The sequence below is a fragment of the Cydia amplana genome, chromosome 13 (genome assembly GCF_948474715.1).
Source record: "Cydia amplana chromosome 13, ilCydAmpl1.1, whole genome shotgun sequence".
In the NCBI taxonomy this organism is placed as follows: Eukaryota; Metazoa; Arthropoda; class Insecta; order Lepidoptera; family Tortricidae; genus Cydia; species Cydia amplana.
The window spans coordinates 14368001-14390849 of NC_086081.1; positions in this window are offsets into that span (position 1 = coordinate 14368001).

Below are 22849 nucleotides of genomic sequence, written 5' to 3' on the forward strand. Positions count from 1 at the left end.
CTTTGCATTTAATTTCTAAGGCATACTTATAAATATATAATTTAAATAATAGGTGACATAATATAATATAAAAGTAAATGATGAAAGTCGGTTCAATTTAAACGTAAACAATTGCTAACTTAACTACCTACCTGAAGTACACAATAAATAACTAATTTATATTTCATTCTAAACAAGTGAGAACCACACATACACACCCTTAAAATGTTCCTATATACCTACCATTTTATCGTATAACGATATCACCAAGAGGGCTAACGGGTCATTCTCTCATTTCGTGCAAATCGGTGAGATTCTCTCGATTTGTAATTTTTGTTTTAAATGGTAAACTTTTGAGTTTCGTCAATTTGTGGATTCATTTATTAACATTTTTCTGCTAAAGGCACCTTTGTAACGTTATTACTTTTCATTTAATAAGGCTACTGGTAATGAACTACGCGCTGGTAATGAATTCGGACGAGATGGTAATTTTATCAGTGGACGGTAATGAAACAAACTTATGAAATCGAACATATTCTATGTATATAAGTATGTATTTATCTATATACGTATGTATATCGTTGCCTAACACCCATAGTACAAGCTTTGCTTAGTTTGGGGCTAGGTTGATCTGTGTAAGATGTCCCCCAATATTTATTTATTTATTTATTTATTTATTATTTATATAAAAAACTGTATTTCAAGAAAATTAACACCAATTAAAATCAACAATATTAAAAACATGTGTCTTAAGCACTGCGGAGATGATCAAACCGACTTGACATACACTTGGAGTTGACAATCTCAACTTATAATGTTCAAGCTAGATGGTACATTCACCATTTACTTATCATCATTATAAGTCGAGATTGTTAACCCCAAGTGTTTATTAAGTCGGTTTGATCATCTGCGCACCATATCACATAAAACATAGTTTTCAAATTTTCAAAAATTAGCATAGACAAAATATATTTAAATCATTCGCGTTTTGTACCTATGTAATTTTTTTTATCGTTTTAACCCTATAGTGTGGGGTGTCGTCGGATAGGTCTTTAAAAATAAATAGGAGTTTGCAAACAACATTTTTTGATAAAGTCAATCAATTCGGAAATATAGGTAAACCAGAACTTTGGGAGTATTGTCAAGAGGGCGCTCGTTTTGAATTTTATATAGCAACAATTTGTATAGTGGGGACAATGGAAATTAGCAGATGATTTTTGTTTTATTCCGACAACTTTAATAAGTGCGAAGTTTGATGTTTGGATATTTCTTCAGTTTTTACGCTTAAATGGCTGACTCGATTTAGATAAAATGAATAGCGTGAATATCATCCAAATCTATTTTCTTTTTTTGTTTTCTTTTTTTTAGGTTTGGTCGTTTAATTCCGCCCTTACGCCCTTCGCTAGCAATCCGTGATACCGATGCATGCAATACACCTAATACACAAATCAAATTATTACAAGACATCAACCAAATCGTGACGACCTGACTATAGTGACATTTGTCCATAAGTTTGAAACTTACCCGTCAATTCAGATGCTAATTTCGTTATGTTTTCTAATGGAGGAAATTTCTCTCCCGCACATTTTTCTTCCAATAAATAACTATATACACTATTTACAACTTTTTTCTCTGTAAAATCTAAAACTTTCGGCATGATTATTGCAGTCTAATAATAATTCACACGAAACTAGACAAAGCAATGTTTACATTGTCAATATTGACAACTATCATAGAGGGTAGATGTTGTCTATTATTAAAATTGTTGCCATTGCTAGAAATTAGTACCAACAAATTTCCGTAACATGGCGCACCCTCAATAGATCCTGGTTCACCTATAATAATTTAGAAAGAATAAAAAACGGTTATTCCTTCTAACTTTTGAAAAATCGATCCAAAAAATATGGAAAAAAATCATAAAAATAGTGCTTAATAAACTTATTCAAACAAAATTAAAGCGAACTTGATAAGTTAAGCCGTTTATGAGTTATCGCTAAAAGTCTTCCCTTCTTATTTTATTTAAAAGCCTGGCAAACCTTATTTGTGACCGGATTTTCGCAAGCAACCCTATAACCACATAATAGTGACCGGAAAAAGATAGGCAACCTAGTTGATTTATATTGTACAAGTTGTATACTTTCCATTGGAACTTATTTCGTTTGTCAGACAGATCGGTGAAATTTAAAGAAAAAAAATTTTTTTTTTTCAAAAAATAATTAAACATAGTTTTGACCATATTTCTTTAAGCAACCCTATTTATTTATGTTCAGGAATATATTTTCTTTCATAATATGTAAGTTTCATCCGTCAGACATATCGGTGAAGGTCGACCATCTTAGACTACAAAGGCTCCCCGGTTGGGCTCCCCTATTATCATATACAGTTTTAAATGTTTATAACAACGTAATATTTATAATAACTAAGCCTCTTTCCATTAAATGCACTGCCTCGAATATATTATCATTACCTTCTTAAGTCATTCATTACCTTTCCCAGTAAAATTAGAAGGAAAAGAAGTGAATGAAACCGATATGAATGAAGTTTTGGAAGTTTTTGTCGCCTACATCAGTTGGCATCAGACCTTAATTTTGCAGAATAAACCATCTGAAAGGGGACACTAAAACACTTCATTACGTATAATTATAATAATGTACACTTGCTACTTACTGTATAAATCACGCGATGGCGATGAAGACTAACGAGAACCACACTCCTTCCCGACCCGAGAGATCGTATATATTTTCGCTAACAGCGGCACACGGGCGTCCGCTACGAGATCACGCGGCCAACTGACTGACGAACAATGTGTTGCATCGGCGGTAGGCGCTATATACCCTCGCTATATAGCAAAATATAGCTAATCTATTTCTCGCGTCGGTAATGAAGAAATTACTTGAACCATACACTTATAAGGCTGTATAGTTTTTATTATTTATTTCTAGCTTCTAATATTATACGATTTAAAACATAACTAAATAAGTCATTTATTGAACAAACAACGAATTTTCTATTTGTAGTATCTTAAGGTTAAAATGTAGGTCAAAGTTATATCTTCACGCGTTACATGTAGAGATGAATGAAAAAATTGGGTGTTAATTGTACATATAAAGAAAATACATATCTTTTTAGAATTGTTCATTGGAGAGACATATACTTTAGGCCCTATGTTACAACCTTGCATTAACAGATATTTGAAAACGCCACCACATTTTTGGTAAATTTCCGAAAACACCGATTTGCACGAAATGCGAGAACGACCCTAACATAAATGCAATAAAAGTAAAATCTAAATTTATTTGACATAAAAAAGACAAAATTGCAAAAGTTAAAATTCATCTTCACTCTTGACATTTTTTCTTTCCAGAAAAGTTATTAGAAAACAGTACTTTTGATTGACACCTTTTAATTTGTGAGCTTACCTTTACGGCCCGACTTTTTAAATATAACTTTTGAATATCTACTTATATATTAGGACGAAAATAAATGTCTCTTGGTGGAATTTCCTTTTGTTACTTAGCCTCGAAAAATTACTTCGAGCATTGTTGCTGTCCGGTTTTTAACCGTAACAAGAATTATAACTGGTAATTTTACTTTTATAAATGACTTTTCTTTAGGTATTTTTAGAATTCTAATTTTAATGTAAGCAATTTCATTCTAAACTAGTTATTAGCCTTATATACCTATAGCTTAATATATCTTTTTGTAGATATGTACCAATTAATATGTTAATAATAGTAGGTGTTTGTGTTTATGTTTTTTTTTTAACTTTTTTGCTCGGAAAACTTATAAAAACTCAAAAATTAGCGTTTTACCAGAGATAAGACCTAGCTAGATCGATTTTTCGCTCCCGAAACCCCCCATATACCAAATTTCATCGAAATCGTTAGAGCCGTTTCCGAGATCTCCGAAATATAGGTATATATAAATAAATAAATAAACAAACAAGAATTGCTCGTTTAGAGGTATAAGAAAATATATGCTTTGTGTATAAGTATCGCTTGTCAAACAGCAATTATAAATTAAAATATCTTAGATACCTGGGCTATTTCACTTACAATTTGTACACACGACTTTTTCAAATATTTAAATGCAAAATGGTAACGTAATGGAAAAAATATCGTATTTACTCGTGATTCTGAAAATAAATAATAGATGAAAGTTTACAGTTAAAAAAATAGTGGTGTTACCTTTAAATGTATTAAAACAAATATTCCTTGCACACAATATTTATGAAGTCTGTCAAATTTACATATTTGAAAATACAGCAGTTATATAAAGTTGTACCCGATGGCCAGTTTCAACACTCCCCCTACATCATGGCAGGTGTACTTATTGGGGCCCGTTGTTTCCCATAACGTTTTAAGTCATAATGTATTGTTTGTCATATTATCATTAGTCATAAAACTGAAACCGTTAACATTTCAGGATTTTCGTTAGGTTATCCTATAGATAGGTTAGGTTAGGTTAGGCTTGTATTATGGCAATGCTGAAAAATGACGCGTTTCTGAACCAAATGAATTATGACTAACGAAAATGCGGGCAAACAATACATTATGGCTTAAAACTATTTGAAAAACAATAGAGACCCGTACTTATTATGCCCAACAAGATACGTGCTCTGAGGAAGCTTTCCTTGGGCAAAGCTTTCGTCAACGTGTATAAAATCTAGAAAAATAATAACCAGAGGAAACAACGATTACTCAGCGCGAATGGGTAACCCATTAAACATAAAAGCACTTCAAAATTATACAACACAAACACGGAACTTCCGTATTCTCTTGTTTGACTTGAACTCGAGTTACTAAATTAATTAATACATAAGTGCGTAGTTAGGGCCCATATCTGTGGCGCAATTATCTGAGTGAGTTGCACTGTTTACTCTGCAAACTCCGTGTGGTAAGATTGCGCAAGCGCTGGCGAATCCGCTTCTAGAGCTAACCACTGTAGCATGACCTTGAGATACTCATAGTAAGGCCATGTTCCATTAAAAATATATAAATATATTTAGTACCAAGTACAAACGACAGGGTTGAGTGGAGGAAAGGAGGGGAGGCCTTTGCCCAGCAGTGGGACACTAAACCAGGCTAACTAAAAAAAATACATATTATTGTTACAAAATGATAGGGTACCCTATTGTACTATTTTATTTTAAATATAAATAAATAAACATTATGGGACGATCTTACATAAAACGTGAAAATTAACGCTATCTCGCCAACAAACCGCAATCGCAGTTTAGCGAGAAATAACATGGTTGAAAATTGTTGTGTACTTTATGAATAATGATAAAAAAAAGTTGACTGAGCCCAGTAAGCTCATCATCGTAAAATGACCATTTGATAAGATTACGTGAGTTTGTGACAATCAGCGCCGCTTATCTCTGGACTTTGCACTTGCCAATAGTTGTCTACACTTTCAATAGCCACTGGAATGACACGAGTACAGTACCATCAGATAGCAGTAATTGCTCGGCCATTGTACAACTTGGTCTTGATACACTGCTTCGGCTAGGTTAGGATACTGCGCTCATGTTAGAGAGGTTGGAATAACATTTACATAGAAGCTCTTACAGAAAGTGATTATTCTGTGCCATGATTATTCTGTGCACACATTTTAGAACTTTTGTGGGGTTCTCTAAGTTGCCGAAAATTATTTTGCTTAATGCCACTTCGCAAATTTTTTTTCGCATAATAAGTGAACAGGAGAATGTTGAGTACAATAATAAAACGTAATATCGTAATAATAAGGTTCATCTTTGATCTCTGAATCTAATCCGAATCGTGATCGAATCGTGATCTTGCGTGTTTTTGCATAACTAAGCGCCACTTACTTACACCATCCCACTAAACCGGAGTTAACCGGTTAACCGGAGTTATCATAGTTACTAGTACAATTTGACACTGAGTTAACGGTTTAACCGGTTAACCTCAGGTTAGTGGGATGGTGAAAGTGGCGCTAAGCTACTAATCCTAAGCATACAAACATTCACATTTATTACATTAGATCACTAGTCTAGCAACACGGTTAAGTCCTGGTAGATAACGCTATAGGTATGTGACATTATCTATAAATAGGGACCTTTTTGTCGATGGCGCTTACGCCATTATTAACGATGCTCCGATTTAAATACAACGCCGCGCCACGCTGTGCGGCGTAAGCACCATCGAAAATAAGGTCCCTTTTCATAGATAATGCCCCATATGAATCCTTCATAAGCTTTGTTATCCCTCTAAATTATGATGGAGAATTACCATAATAATTCCTGGTCTTATTCTCCAATGTGTATTTGATGTATCAAAATTAGATTAAAAACGAACGAATGCCTACTTGAATAATAAACTATTGTAAAAATAACAACACCTTGAAGATATTTATCCATTTATTTTCTTGTCTTCTTCCAATTCACAATAATCTCTTCTCTTGACAACCGCCTGCTAGCACGACTCAACAACCAAAGAGGGCTGTCCGCCAAGTGTCTTTCTTTTTATACCCAACCAATAACAGTCTTCAATTTCAAACTACCCTTAACTTTAAAAACTTATTAAGTAGGTATGCTAGGTCTTATTTCAAACTACCCGTAACTTTAAAAACGAATTAAATAGGTATGCTAAATACCAAAAACCCTACACTCGTCCATCCTGACTCCGTGTATGTCCTCATACACGTGCCAGGTGGAAACCCTACACTTGGCCGACAGACTACGTATACTACTTAACAGTGGATACACTAATCGCATAGGATACGAAACAGTTTCAATCAGGCATCAGCAAGTCAAAATCTCAAAAACATCATCTAAATAACCTTTCGTATGCCTGCCACACAATTTGGACTAGAATTTACAGTTTCAAGGTTATTAATTCAGTGGTAAATTTTGACTAAAGCATACGAAGGGTTAAAATTGTTACTCTTCTGCCGGAGACATCCTGCTGGAGACGGCTCGCACCGGACTCTGGCGGCGCGAGGCGGGCTCCTGCTGGAGACGGCTCGCATCGGACTCTGGCGGCGCGAGGCGGGGGACGCCGGTAGAGGTGCGGCGCTCAACTTGCTAAAAATATCCAACATTGGGTTAATAATCACAACAGTGTACACCTTTAATTGCCATTTATTATTCGATTTTCATGAGTAATGATCATCTCTATCTGCAGGTAGATAGTACACGAACCAATTCAATTCTCGTGACTGAAACAACAGAGTACACGAACCAATTCAATTCTCGTGACTGAAGCACTATCAATCTTCCTGCCATATATAATATGAACCAGTTCAAATCTTTTCTAAAATGGTAGTACTTAGCTGTGTCAGCACACGAATCAAATCAAATTCTCGTGGCTTCAACATCATTTTCCATTATCATGTCAAGAAATCTTCAATTATAAACCTCACTCTTGAGACAGGAATATTTCCCGAGAACCTTTCAGTAACTTTAACCCTGACTATAATTTATAAAATATTACTATGATGAATAACAGCGATAATTAAGTAATTATTGTGTACAACTTGACCTATTATGTTCCCATTATCAATGCATTAATCATCTGGTACTAAAAACCTATACCTAATAGCTCCCCTCCCAATGTTTTCAGAGAAGGTCGTATATTCTAGCCTGTTAGGATTTATCCAAGCTGACAAAGTACTTAGTCCATCAATTGCAAGACGCGTTGGGATTTTCAGACTATTAAATTTTTTTTATAATATGCATATTGTTTTATGAAAGACTTGAACAGTATATTAATTCGCTAAACGTCTTTACAGCATACCAAATCCCGCAGTTCGGGAATAAACATAGCACCTAAATAGGCGTGTTTCCGCAGAAAAAGGACCAGTAATATTCTCTCTACACGTTGAATTAAATAAATTATACGTTTCAAATGTTACATGGCAGACATAAACGATAGAACTGCAAAAACCTGATGTTTTACCTATCCGTACCTTCCGACTTGTTCTAGAATACAATCAAAAATGTATACCATGGAATCGCATATTTTGTAACTGAAATATGGTATCATTTAACTACTTGGGTGATTACGACGACGTTGTAATTATGTTTAGGTTGTAAGAAAACTGCCCACGCAACATGTATCACCAATATCCACTCAGAGATTTCTTCAAGGAAATACTTGCGTTAATTGAGATCTACATACTGGAGCTTCGCCTTTTTGTAAACATAAAATATTAAGAATAAATCTTTTAATTACGATTTCCGCACTAGTATAAATATAATTATCAAATTTCAAGTTCGGCAATAAGTAAAAGTATAAAAGTGAATTCTTTACCGCAATACGTGTCTTTAATAACCTCCCAGTTGAAATTAATATCTCTTATTATTAAATTATCTCTTTTAAAAACTGCCTCAATGGTAATCTACTATTATTTGACGAGTTTTTTATAGTTCATGCATTATTTAATATATCAGCTTATCTAGTAATGAGATAATGTTTATTATTGTACATCTATTTTTATCAAGTCTTAATTTAAACATAATATTTAAACATAATAATATAACCAATAAGAGGCCATCAATCCTCCTCGATCTCGGTTTAATTGTGGTGAGTTCTACAGGTTCAACCATGCACTCTTCATTATCGCTTATATTAAAATCATCATATTAAAATCATTTCAATGTAATGCTGCAACATTAACTGCAGTAACCTATGAATTAAAAATATGATTCAATAATTCAACGATTCAATAATTCAATAATTCAACGATTCTACAATTCAATAATTCAACGATTCTACAATTCAATAATTCAACGATTCTACAATTCAATAATTCAACGATTCTACAATTCAATAATTCAACGATTCTACAATTCAATAATTCAACGATTCTACAATTCAATAATTCAACGATTCTACAATTCAATAATTCAACGATTCTACAATTCAATAATTCAACGATTCTACAATTCAATAATTCAACGATTCTACAATTCAATAATTCAACGATTCTACAATTCAATAATTCAACGATTCTACAATTCAATAATTCAACGATTCTACAATTCAATAATTCAACGATTCTACAATTCAATAATTCAACGATTCTACAATTCAATAATTCAACGATTCTACAATTCAATAATTCAACGATTCTACAATTCAATAATTCAACGATTCTACAATTCAATAATTCAACGATTCTACAATTCAATAATTCAACGATTCTACAATTCAATAATTAAACGATTCTACAATTCAATAATTCAACGATTCTACAATTCAATAATTCAACGATTCTACAATTCAATCAACCAACGATTCTACAATACAATCAACCAACGATTCTACAATACAATCAACCAACGATTCTACAATACAATCAACCAACGATTCTACAATTCAATCAACCAACGATTCTACAATTCAATCAACCAACGATTCTACAATTCAATCAACCAACGATTCTACAATTCAATCAACCAACGATTCTACAATTCAATCAACCAACGATTCTACAATTCAATCAACCAACGATTCTACAATTCAATCAACCAATGACTCTACAATTCAATCAACCAATGACTATAATTCAAGCCCAATAACTATAATTCAAGCCCAATGACTATAATTCAAGCCCAATGACTATAATTCAAGCCCAATGACTAAATTATGACTATAATTCAATCAACCAATGACTCGATCATTCAATAAACCAAACGACTCGATCATTCAATAAACCAAACGACTCTATCATTCAATAAACCAAACGACTCGATCATTCAATAAACCAAACGACTCGATCATTCAATAAACCAAACGACTCGATCATTCAATAAACCAAACGACTCGATCATTCAATAAACCAAACGACTCGATCATTCAATAAACCAAACGACTCGATCATTCAATAAACCAAACGAAACTATAATTCAATAAACCAAACGAAACTATAATTCAATAAAACAAACGAAACTATAATTCAATAAACCAAACGACTCTATAATTCAATAAACCAAACGACTATAATTCAATAAACCAAACGACTATAATTCAATAAACCAAACGACTATAATTCAATAAACCAAACGACTCTATAATTCAATAAACCAAACGACTCTATAATTCAATAAACCAAACGACTATAATTCAATAAACCAAACGACTATAATTCAATAAACCAAACGACTCTATAATTCAATAAACCAAACGACTCTATAATTCAATAAACCAAACGACTCTATAATTCAATAAACCAAACGACTCTATAATTCAATAAACCAAACGACTCTATAATTCAATAAACCAAACGACTCTATAATTCAATAAACCAAACGACTATAATTCAATAAACCAAACGACCCTATAATTCAGTAAACCAAACGACTCTATAATTCAATAAACCAAATGACTCTATAATTCAATAAATCAAATGACTATAATTCAATAAACCAAATGACTCTATAATTCAATAAACCAAATGACTCTATAATTCAATAAACCAAATGACTCTATAATTCAATAAACCAAATGACTATAATTCAATAAACCAAATGACTCTATAATTCAATAAACTAAATGACTCTATAATTCAATAAACCAATTGACTATAATTCAATAAACCAATTGACTCTATAATTCAATAAACCAAATGACTCTATAATTCAATAAACCAAATGACTCTATAATTCAATAAACCAAATGACTCTATAATTCAATAAACCAAATGACTCTATAATTCAATAAACCAAATGACTCTAATAAAACAAATGACTCTATAATTCAATAAACCAAATGACTCTATAATTCAATAAACCAAATGACTCTATAATTCAATAAAACAAATGACTATAATTCAATAAACCAAATGACTCTATAATTCAATAAACCAAATGACTATCAATACTACTAGATACTAGATACTAGATACTAGATACTAGATACTCGATACTAGATACTAGATACTCGATACTCGATACTAGATACTAGATACTCGATACTAGATACTAGATACTCGATACTCGATACTAGATACTAGATACTCGATACTCGATACTCGATACTCGATACTCGATACTCGATACTCGATACTCGATACTCGATACTCGATACTCGATACTCGATACTCGACCAATAAATAAACAAAGCAACAAATCAATCAATTCACAGAAAATGTGCCGTTAATGAGCTAATTATTGTCCAATTTTGTTTATAATCAGATGGCATTATAAATGTGGAGCTTCCTTGCAGTTCAAATAGAAATCACAAAAGTTGGTCAAAGGCCTGACCGGCTGAGCACCACTCATAGATCGTATCTATTATTTCGTAAGATAAGATATATACGCGTTATTATATCGCATTGACATATTTAGGCAAAAATTTCTCATAATTGGTACACAAGTAATATTTTCTATCGGTTCATCAAATTTATTTTTCTCAACTTATCCTCTGGCAATATATTCATCTTATACTTATGTTATATGTGCTAGATGTCGATGAACGAGATGAAGTCAAGCAATTCACGGTATCTAACACACATTACCATATCAAATCATTCATAATATAATAGTAAAAGTAGGTGTACATGACCTGATGTCCAGTGGCGCGTGCCTCTCGCTAAGGCTGTCGAAGCGGGGTTACTCCTGACTTTCACAACAGGACTCTGCTTCGGTCTGGATTCCTTTTTCACTGCCGCTGTTATTCCAGCTACATTCCCTTTCGCGAAGACCGAGGCTTCTGGTGTTCGCAAGCGCCGTTGATCATCATGAGTCATCGTCAGCCATATTCTCCAACAACTCGGCATGAAACGTAAAAGTATCCGGTGTTACATATACCTATATACTATATCATAATACTAACCTATAAAGTAATTATATGACAAAATAATGTTTAATGGTAGTTCAAATTATAAACATTCATTTATCTCAAAAACTATGCGTCGTAGCAAAAAAAGTGACTGAAAATTCAATGCCCCGTTTGCATAGTAAGCCATCTACTTATATTCCACAAATTTTAACATTAAGGATCAAAATCAAAACTCAAAATCTTCAATTAAATTGCGAGACCTGGTTATAAATCATAAATATCAATTTATCTCTGAAACTATGCGCCGTAGTGAAGAAATAACGAAAATTAAGGCACCCTTGAATACTCCAACCAACACATATCAAGACCCACGTGTTGACATATTCTGCCTAATTCCCACATGTGTGTGGGTAAGTAAGTAGCAAAGAAGTTAATAATACAGTCGCGTACCTATTTATTAAGAAGAACACGTGTACTTGATTTTGTTAACTGAACATTATTATGCCTAGCTGTCGGTGGCATGGTGGTTAAATACTTTGAATTCTCGACCAACTGACGCATATATTCTTATGATTACACATTGATATTATGTCCATTTAATTACATTTATGGGTCAAACTAACCTAAGTTTAACTGATATGCAATTAGATAGCCTATAATCATAATCATCATAATATTATTAATAAATGATGCAGGTACTCATTTAAATTAAATAAAAATGTTACCAGTACCATATTTCTTACGTAATCCATTAGAATTTCGTATAGTTAATTAATTATCTCCAAGCTCAGAATAAGGGTCATGTTATCAGTTATCTCACTAAATCAATAAGTAATAGCAGTAGGCGTGTACTTACGTTCTGCACACTTCTGAAGTGTAAAAATAACAACACCTTGAAGATATTTATCCATTTATTTTCTTGTCTTCTTCCAATTCACAATAATCTCTTCTCTTGACAACCGCCTGCTAGCACGACTCAACAACCAAAGAGGGCTGTCCGCCAAGTGTCTTTCTTTTTATACCCAACCAATAACAGTCTTCAATTTCAAACTACCCTTAACTTTAAAAACTTATTAAGTAGGTATGCTAGGTCTTATTTCAAACTACCCGTAACTTTAAAAACGAATTAAATAGGTATGCTAAATACCAAAAACCCTACACTATGTTTATATGTATTCAATTTATTAGTCCAGACAACTGTTTGTGTGCGTGATTTTAGTATTCCGGTTAACATAAAAATTATAATAGTAACAGATATTTTTCCGGGCGAAATTTATGTATGGGTATCTACCCATACATTTGGTGATCTCACCAAATAGGACAAACATTCTATTTTCTGCTATAATTTTCAAATTTGAATGTACAACATTAACTATGCTGTACAAATGCAGCGTTTTTGGTTAGCGATCTCCATTGAAACCTTTATGATCACACTGCCTAACCTACTTAAGCTTAGAGAGTTCTTAGGTTAGAAATTCTACGGACACTGTGGGTTACTTTCTTAGATAATATAATTGTATTTGCATTATATTAGTATTTTAAATAATTTTCTGAATTCGGCCACAGCTTAGACACACTTGTTGTCACCTTGCAAGCAAATTACTGCCGCGATCTAGCCCCTATGGATTTAAGCGCTTCCACCAAAGAGTATTTAATAAGAGAGGTAGATAATTTCTTTAGTGTACGCCCGTAACCTCCATGAGAAAAATAAGTAATATAAAAAAACGAATCACATAATTAAGTGGTAACAGAAATGCGTGTAAGGTTAAGGTAACATTTATTATAATTTTACTGACCACTAACTACCGGAAAAGTATAAAACTTTGCTCTTAAAAGTAGTTATACAGGGTCATTTTTGGACCATTAGCCATATTGTGCGAGGTGATTAGGTAGGCTATACTGAACAACTTTTTCTATGGGACCAACTCCGAAATCACAAAAAATTTTTTGGCCGTTTCATATATTTTGGTCGACTGGATGTCGACGTTTTCTATGGGAAGGCCAAATTTTTTTTTGGATTTCGGGATTGGTCTCATAGAAAAAGTTGTTCAGTATGACCTACCTAATCACCTCGCACAATATGGCTAACGGTCGAAAAATGGCCCTGTAGATATTCAGAAAGTGAAGAAAGTGTATGTTAGTCTGTAAAAAATTGTTTAGCATGTTTTGTTCTTTTGTTAAATCGATATTAAGTAAATGAGTAAAAAATACAAAAAAGTAAAAAAAAAACAATATGATGAATTTACAAGTTCTTAAGAAATTAGTATTCACATATTTTTTGTGAACATAAAAATATGAAATTAACGGGCTATCACTGAAATGGATTATGTATTATGTGGTTGTGTATATTTATTTAAACACGTATTTATCTTGGTTTCTTATTTATTAATAACGAATACATGTTTTATGCAAAATCTAAAATAGAAAAGTCACATTCTTTTTTAATGTCTAAACGGAGAAGGTTTTAATACCGAACATTCTCGGCCCTTTTAACACAAAATGAACTAAAATATCTAGCTATTCTAGCTAATTAATAGGTAACAAAATAATTTTGTTTATTGGCCTAATGAAAACACCTTTCTGGGTTGTAACTTGGACTGACCGTACTAAATTATCAGATGTGTTTTTATTAATAGATATTATTTTACCCAGCGGCCAACAAGCAGGTGGAGTAGCTTCGTCTTTCAATAAAACAATTTGTCCAATATCTAAATTGGTCCTTCTCTGCAGCCACTTGTTTCTTGGTTGCAGCTCACTTAAATAATTATTATAAAACTGTACCCAAAACTTTTGTTTTATTTGAGTAATTTTTTGAAACATATTTAATCTATTTTCTGCTTTATCAACAATACTAGGCTCAGGAATATCTGAAATTGGAGAACCAATCAAGAAGTGAGCCGGTGTTAGGCAAACAATATTGTCATTATCAGGAATGTCAAAAACTGAGCACAAAGGCCTTGAGTTCAGAATACCTTCAATCTGAACAAGAACTGTGTAAAAAAATTCATAAGTCATTCTGACATTACCTAAATATCTTTTTAATAAACTTTTAACAGACTTAATTCCAGCCTCGTAAATTCCACCCATGTGGCTGGCGAGAGGAATTGTGAATTTCCACTCTATGGAACTGACATTACAATAGTCTATAACTTGACTATATGAAGTATCATTTTTAAATAACTGATACAATTCATGAAGCTCGTTATTTGCTCCTTTAAAATTTGTAGCATTATCCGAGTACAAATGCGTACAGTAACCTCTTCGACTAATAAATCGTTTTAAGGCGCAAATAAAGGCTTGTGTAGACAATTCAGTAACTAGCTCTAGGTGTATTGCCTTAGTTGACAGACATATAAACAAGCATATATATCCTTTAGTGTACTTACAATTTCGAAGCATAGAATTTCGAATATATACTGCTCCGCTAAAATCAACACCAACATGTAAGAAAGCTCGTGTTAAAGTGACTCTTGGAGCGGGTAAGCTAGCCATCTGCTGCTCACAGGCTTCAGCATTGTATCTGACACAGCGAACGCATCTATGTATGACTTTTCTGACTTCCATACGACCGTTAATTGGCCAATATTTTAACCTTAGTCCGAAAAGCGTGCCTTGTATGCCTATGTGCAACAAACGAAGGTGAAACTGTTCAATTAACAGAGTTGTCACGTGTTCTTTACCGGGTAACACTATCGGGTGTGCTTGACTGTAAGGTATGTTAGAATTTTGAATACGACCACCCGTACGAATAATATTATCGTCGTCAAGAAAAGCTCGAACTGTTGTAGCTCTGGAATAGCTGTAGTAAGCGCGTCGCTTTGTGGTAACCACTTCACTCCCAACGTCTTGACAGCTGCGCTAGGGGTAAAATCATATGTGTCAGTGTCATCATTTGTAGGAATAGCATTTGTAAGTATTTGCGGGTCGTTTGTAGTCCATTTGTGTAGAACGAAGTTTCCCTTCTGTAAAACTTCTATGAGTTGACTACAAACTCGTTGCGCCTGGTCAAGAGTGTCCGCTCCAGATAGGAAGTCGTCCATGTAACATTCAGACTCGATTATGTCGGCGGCTTCTGGATATTCTTCTTTATGTTGTCCAGCCAACATGCGCAGAGTCCGGCATGCTAGATAAGGCGCGCATTTTGTACCGTATGTTACAGTCTTTAACTGAATGCATTTTAAAGGGTCTGACTTCGAATCTCGCCATAAAATTCTTTGTAGCGGCCTTTGCTCTTCTTTGACCAAGATAGTCCTAAACATTTTGACTATGTCGCAAATGAACGCATATTTGTACATTCGAAATCGGAGTATTATGTCAAGTACATCGTTGTATATGTTCGGTCCGTCTAACATTATGTCATTGAGAGACAAGCCCGATGACGTCTTGCTACTCGCGTTGAAAACCGTCCTTAATTTTGTAGAGCGACTTTCTGGCCTTAAAATACCTAAATGTGGCAAAAAGCACTGTGGCAGTTGTGTGTGTTGAAAATCATCAATATACTCAGCATGACCTAGCTCAATATATTCATAAATGAACGCTTTGTATAATGTGTAGAGCGTGGGGTCTTTTTGAAACTTAGACTCAAGACTTAATAAACATCGATAGGCTTTTTGAAACGAATTACCTAAATCTTGAACCTTTTCGTTTTGTATAGGCATTTCGACTACGAAATGTCCAGTCTCAGCTTGCACTGTTGTGTCAAGAAATAACTGTTCGCAATATTTTTGCTCTGGTGTAAACACGACCTTAGGACTTACCTCTTCCTGCTGCCAAAACCTAACTAATAAATCATCAGTCGTAGGCGAGTCAACAATATGTAAAGCGATATGAGCGCTATGTGTCTTATGTGTGCCCGATATACATTCTTTGAGAGGACCTCCAACGACCCATCCAAAGACGGTTTCGATCAGTAAAGGTTTGTTGGGTCCAAGGCTAATCTTATTATTCAGCAACAACGAATAGAAATATTCAGCTCCTATAAGAAGGTCTATCTCGTCAGGTTCGTAAAATGTAGGGTCTGCAAGCAATTTGTTAATTTTTGCAGGTATGTTCCATGTACTTGTGTTTATGTGTACATGCGGTAGTGGAAGGGTTATTTTTTCCATGACGATAAATTCAAGACTCGTTGAAAAGTCAGAATGTCTAGAAGCTATGTTCGCTTTCATACATAATTGCGTTTGCTTACCTGTCACGCCAACGCCGAATATATGGTGGTTATCGTGATAAAGCTTACTGTTCATCCTCTTGAGAAGCCTGTGAGCAACCATATGGATTTCACTTCCATTGTCCAACAAGACACGCGCAGGATGCCACGTTCCTGTCTCATCTTGTATATTTATTATCGCTGTAGACAAAAGAATTTGTTTACTAGTGTTTACCACATGCATTGCAGTAGGCGCCATTATATTTTTTTGACATTGTGTATGTGTAACGTCATTTACAGTTGTCGGTTGCGTTAAGGTATGTATATTGTGTGTCAGCTGTTGCTGTGGTAGCTGTTGCTGTGCAAGCTGTTGCTGTGTTAGCTGTTGCTGTGTCAACTGTTGCTGTGTCTGCTGTTGCAGGGAATGCTGTTGCATTGAAGTCGTAGCTGACTGTTGCTGCTGTTGAGCTGTAGATTCTGTAGCGATAGCAATGTTAGCGCGTTTAGGAGGAGGGTTAGCTAGGTGAATCAAACTATGATGCTTACCGTGACATGTAGAGCACGACCTTTTGGAGCATTTATGTTTGGCAGTGTAAGGCTGTAAGCAATTGTAGCACAAAAACTTGGATTTTATGTAGTTTATGCGTTTGTCAACTGACATTTCCAAAAATTGTACACATTTATCTATATTATGTTGCCCTTGGCAAAGAGTACATATGTCATTACAATCATCAGATGTAGATACGTGTACGAGCTTGGGGGTTGATTTGGATTGAGGTAACTTGTCAGATTTATTATCATTCATAAGCTCGAATGCTGTTGCACGCAGCTTAAGGAAATCTAAAAGCTCTTTTATTGTAGGAATAGATGTCTCTTTCCTTGTCAACTCCCATGCCGCCCTCAGAGAATTGTCTAACTTCTGAGTAATTATATAAACTAAAAGTACATCCCATTGCTGCACTGGCAGGTTTAAAGCACTTAGAGAATCTAGACTCTGTTGTAATACATTTAAGAACTCTTTTATGTTAGATCTGTTAAGTATAGGAAAACTCATAAAGCTTTTTAAGTGAAAGTTTACAATAATAGTTTGGTTTTCATACCTGTTTTCTAGTATACTCATAGCTTTACTGAAATTTCCGTCGAGAATAAGAAGGGAGTTAACCAAACCCGCAGCTTCGCCCTTCAAGCAGCTCTTCAGATACTGCATGCGTTGCAGCTCCGGCACGTTTCCTCCGTCCATGGCACACTGGAACAGGTTTTTAAACGCAGGCCACTCGCGTATGTCACCGCTGTATGTCGGAAGCTCTAATTTTGGGAGTTTGTACACAGGTTGACTTTTTGCCTTGACGTCCTCTTCTTTTTTCTCCAACAATTTGTTAATGAGCGCTCTAGTATGGTAATATCTGGACTCCATGATCGATCGTTCCTCGTCGGCTTTCTTCTCGTCTTGTTCTAAGAGCTCAATTGCCTGCTGAACTTGATCGAACTTCTCCATCTGTGTAGATAAGTCGGCACATCGCAACTTTATCTCCTCTATGTTCAAACTGTCTTTGTCGGATGAATCCAATCCAGTAACGTAGTTTACGATTCTGGTCACCTTACCTTTTATTATACTTCTTGTACTTTTTAACGTTTTATATTCTTCCGTGTCCGTCATTATGTGTGTAACTGTTGTTACGTATTTCGGCACGAAATATTCTTATGTATGCACTGTCGGCTCATGTAGGACCAAAAATGAAATGGATTATGTATTATGTGGTTGTGTATATTTATTTAAACACGTATTTATCTTGGTTTCTTATTTATTAATAACGAATACATGTTTTATGCAAAATCTAAAATAGAAAAGTCACATTCTTTTTTAATGTCTAAACGGAGAAGGTTTTAATACCGAACAATCACCAATACTAGGTGCAATACCGCAGAAAATTTATTTTTCTGCCTTTTTGGAATTTTTTATACCTATAACTTTTACATTTACTATACTTATTTAATGTTTATTTTTGTTTTTAGATAGCTATTTAAAATTATTGGCTAATGGCTAATTTATGGTAAGTAGTACCAATTGCGGAAACGGCCGGTATCACGGAAGATACTACGTTAGGTCATGTGAATAAATACATACTATGTTCATTAGGTAGTCAAATAGAATTGCATACATAATTATTTACTTGAATTCGCTAACCAAGCAAAGATTTGTGGTTCAGGTCAGGATAATTATTTGTAAATAACGCGTGTATCGTAAAGGGGCCCACTGATTGTCATCCGCCGGACGCTATCGGTCTGTCAGTTGTTCGGAGCTGTCAACTTGTTCTAACTGACAGGCCGATATCGTCCAGCGGACTGTTTATTGTATACTGACTTATAACGATGTGTTATTAATAATTAATTTCATTTCATTTTGTACGTTTTTGACAAAAAAAAAATATTAAAAAATTACTTGACTTGTGTGTACATTTCCAAATTAATTTGTATTTGGTTATAAATATCTCTATAGGTGGTTGTCACACTGCCGCCGCGTCTCGTTGCGAGACGTGGAGCAACGGACTCGCATGCGGAGACAACGTACCAACGTCCGAGTTTTCTCCGCATCTCCGTCCGGAGCTGCGATGCGCGACGTCCCGCGTTACTTCCGTCTCGCGTTCATTTCACATTCAAACGTTAAGGTGAAAACAGAAGGCCTACCGCGAACCACGTTCGACGCGTTGCCTCTCTGTCGCACTTGTAAATTCGTACCTAAGTGTGACAGGGAGGCATCACGTCGAACGTGGTTCGCGGTAGGCCCTCGGTTCCTATTTGTCGATAAAATGGAAACGGAACTTATTCAGAACGCTGCGGTGATACTTTCAGTTTGTTTTTTGTACAATCGAGTCATAAAATGCAGAAGACACGGGGTATATTCCTATTTAGAAACCAGACCTATAAATGGGTCTTTTGCTAGAGATTACCAAGGTTAAAGGCAACACGAAGAATTTTTTTTAAATTGCACCCGTATGTCAACCGCATCATTTGATTATTTGCTAAGCAAAATTGGAGTGCTTATTACTGGCGCGGACACTATATTCGTCGCATTTCATATTCCAAATTGCTGGACGACTTCCGGTTTCAAAAATAAACTCATCGACGTCCATATCCATTGCGCCTACGTCCTTCTTGCACTAAAATCCGTACGGCACTGCGGAGCTCGGTGTGACATACCCTGCGGCACGCACCGCGTCTCCGTCCGAGCGCGCGAGTCGTCGTGCGTGTCGCTCCTCCGCGCGTCGAGGCGGAGCCAGTGTGTCGTACCATGCGATTTTTCTATACAAAATCAAGATTCTACATACAAAGTTAAAAAACGCATCAACGGACGCCGCTGCGAGATGCGGAGCAGTGTGACGACCGCCTTAAATATCTGATAATCTGTTAATGTTTAAGTACAATAAATACAATACAATACAATTTACATAGTTAACTTTCGTAACACAAATGAATCAATTAAGTTAAGACTAATCACAGCTTCTTAACTGCGCTTAATTACGTATTTTTTTTTGCAATTTACTCACATGATACATACAGAACCAACTTTTTAAAGCGTCACTGAAAAGGTCTCCACTCAGCTTAATGTCAAGATACCGAAGATAAGATTTGCATTGTATTGTAAAAGTACGCCAACCGTCCTATCGCCTCTGTTTTAGTCGCTCTTTGATGATATTCTCACTTGCAGTATCCGGATCTACCTAATTAAGTGCCTGCAGTTAATGTCCAAGAGATTTATAGTCTCTGCTCTCGGCACTTATCAAAAATTAGACTTCAACTATAAACATGCTGTATATTACGAGGATAACTCCAGAGCTGGTTACAAATGAGGTGATAATACTATTTCAGTGAACTAATAGTGAATAGTACTCCAAGTATAAGTCCAGTGACAATTAAAATGTCTGATTGAAGTATCAAATCGGGCCTTACCTCAAAGATAGAATTTAATTTTCAAATTACTGACATCTGAGAGATCTAAATGACTTAGGTACTTTTATTTTAAATAAACTCAGCACTTTCAGATCATCTCATATTTATGATCCGAATGCTAATTTATGATTAAGCTACCGAATTACCCTAAACAAGGTATACATTTCGAGGTAAGGGTTCAGCAGGATCAGTGTAAACAGAGCCGTAAAACTGCAGTAAATCGGTCGAAAATCTCGAAATACGGTGGCGATACTTGCCAACAAGGAAGCAATTGAGATGTCATATTATCCGTTTACTTACTTTACCCCCTACTTTAAAATATCCTTTACTTTAAAATTGTAAGAAGCATCAACATGCTTCTTACAATTTTGTATAACTAGGCACGTTTACATTTTCCTTTACTTGATCTAATAAAAGCTCATTTTAACTTATCTGTCTTTCCGTTTCTTGTCAGTTTTCTATCTTAGATGTTGTTTTAGAGCAGGTCTCTCTACTCTTCTATTCTCCTTTGTTTTCAACTAATGCCTATTCTATTGACCTACTTATCTTAGTAGGTACCCCCCACTTCTTTAGTTTTATTTTCAGACTAACTGATAATATTATCCGTCTTAAATCCACTTTTTTAACAGCTTCTATCCTTTCCTTATTCTGTGCTACAATCAATATAAAATTGTATTCCAATGACATGATCAATGATATGTCGAAAATCATTAATATATCTGTAAACATTATGATAGGTAGGCACGTAAATTGGAATACAATAAAATTTCTATTGATGCAAAAGTTTACCTAATTTTAAACTTCGTAAACACATTATATCAAAGATAATGTTGACTCACCTTGTGTTTATATTAATTAGAACATACACTAACTTTAAAATCATTCATGTTTTAGTGAAAACGAACTTCTTTAGAAATATTTCCCGAAAAAGTATAAAACTTTGCCCATTAACTTAACTTTGCCCACCGCGTCACAGTTCAGTAAAAGTGAAATTTAAGTTAATTGACTTGTGTATCTGTCGCAGTAAGATAGATAAAGCCGTTATATAGTTATATCCCTAGGGATATAATTATATGTCGTAACATAGTTATACGAAAGCGATTCATTACTATCTTACTAGGAATATAACTATAATACGTCTTTAGTTTAGTGATATAGTTATATTACTGGATTCAGTTTAGTGAAATAATTGTAGGTAGGAGTGCGGCGGTGCGGCGGAGGTATACTTATATCCCTAGGGATATAGTTATATGCCGTATAGTACGTATTATAATCATATTCCTAGTAAGATAGTAATTATAGGTAGGAGTGCGGCGGAGGTCTAGTTATATTATATCCCTAGGGATATAGTTATATGCCGTATAGTACGTATTATAATCATATTGCTAGTAAGATAGTAATAAGTAATTGTAGCAGTGTAGTGCGGGGATGCGGCGGAGTCGGCGGCGGGGGCTTCTGCGAGGGGGAAAGCTGGCGCGAGATTTGACTGAATTTCTATGAAAATAGCTGTCACTCAGTAGAAATCTCGCGCCAGCTTTCGTGAATCAACCTGTACTTTTACGTAATATTGCTAAAAAGTATTACAACTAATTGCAACCAACAAAGTTGATTTTGTAATAAAAATAAAAACGAATATACTTAAAGAAAGAAAGAAAGAAAGAAAATACATTTATTTATGACACACATATGACAAAAACTTGTTGACACATATACAATGTATATATTATTATATACATAAAGTGCAAATGCCATAAAAGGGTCACAACTCAGCATGTAGCTGGCAAAGCCAGCGCTGTTCTTCCGTTGTGACCCAGGTGTACGCCGTTCGACGACGAGGCGGCTATGCTTTAATTAACTAATTAATAACTAGATCTATAACTATACCTAAAACATAAAAATTAAACTAAACTATTAATACACTGCAACATTGCGGCAATTGCCGTATCTACAACAGCCCTGACAGCTGTCACTTGGCGTTGGGAGCTGTCAGCTGGCCACACGTCACGGCCACGTCACACAGCACGGTACCAGAACG